This window comes from Loa loa, assembly GCF_000183805.2.
Source record: "Loa loa unplaced genomic scaffold supercont3.41, whole genome shotgun sequence".
Classification (NCBI taxonomy): domain Eukaryota; kingdom Metazoa; phylum Nematoda; class Chromadorea; order Rhabditida; family Onchocercidae; genus Loa; species Loa loa.
Window position 1 is genome coordinate 68,553 of NW_018108221.1, and position 853 is coordinate 69,405.

Sequence of the window (853 nt, forward strand, 5' to 3'; positions counted from 1 at the left end):
AAAAAGTTATCCATTTACTCGATCTATTCGGTGTTCTTTCGGGGTAGAAGATAGTGCCAGTAGTTCCACTCAGAAAGTTTACGAGTCAAAAATTTTTTAGAATGAAAAATTTTTGGCACAGTTTTTGTTTACATTGTGGTTATCGTAGCAAATGTCTTTGTGTATTTATGTGTATCGAAATATTGCATCAAAAAATAGTAATGGCTGTAAACAGTACCACTGATTTAACTTAAATTTAGTATTAAAAGTGCAGCAAAATTCGAACAGAAAAGAAAGGCAGGTAAATAACAAATGCAAGTAGTATTTACAGATTTAGAAAAAGGTAAAGTGGCATTTTAAGAAGAAAGAAAATTGAAGAATACCTGAACGAGAAAAGGAGAAAATATGACCGTGGAAGATTAATTGCTGATTATTTTTATATTGTTTATGAATTTTGTGTTTGTAAATCTGTAATTTTTACACTTACAGATTGTTTATGAAAGTATAAAATGTTTGTAAATATGTTTCTAAATTATCTGTAAATAGTTTATAGATTGTACGATATTAATTCCTTTTAAAAAGTCGTTTAATTTTCCTCCCAAGGATACATCATTCAAATTCTTGTTCTATTGAGGAAAGGAAAATGTTATTGTTGAATGATCAGATGAATTTTATCCATTTCTTATGTCGAAGATCGTCTCCAAATCGGAAATAGAATCTTTTGGGGAGTTACAGAGCAGCATTCTTTTCGTTTTTTTTTTTTTTTTGTATTATTCAGCTATTTATTATTCTATGCAAATTGCTGGACATGCATTTACCGAAAGTTTTGTAATTTTACTTAATAATACTGAATTCATAAATCGATCATTTAGTT